The sequence below is a fragment of the Haplochromis burtoni genome, unplaced genomic scaffold, assembly GCF_018398535.1.
Source record: "Haplochromis burtoni strain Fernald_Lab_line unplaced genomic scaffold, NCSU_Asbu1 Contig_157, whole genome shotgun sequence".
NCBI lineage: Eukaryota > Metazoa > Chordata > Actinopteri > Cichliformes > Cichlidae > Haplochromis > Haplochromis burtoni.
In genome coordinates this window covers 934,056-934,305 of record NW_024582518.1, presented here as the reverse complement: position 1 = coordinate 934,305, position 250 = coordinate 934,056, and positions in this window count along the sequence as shown.

The window sequence follows — 250 nt, the reverse complement described above, 5'->3', positions numbered from 1 at the left end:
CCCCCACAGACTCGCTCTGTGAGCAGTTTGCAGACCACTTCAGGGGAAAAGTCAGCGCCATCAGATCTGATATTTTATCTAATCGCGATATGATTTTAAACACATCTGAGGGCTCGATTGTACCTGAGGAGACACTGGACAGCTTTGTCCTGGTTAATGCTGAGAACCTTAAGAAAGTTTTCTCCACAGTGAGACCCACCACATGTCTTTTAGATCCAATCCCCTCTTCACTCTTTAAAACACTTTATGG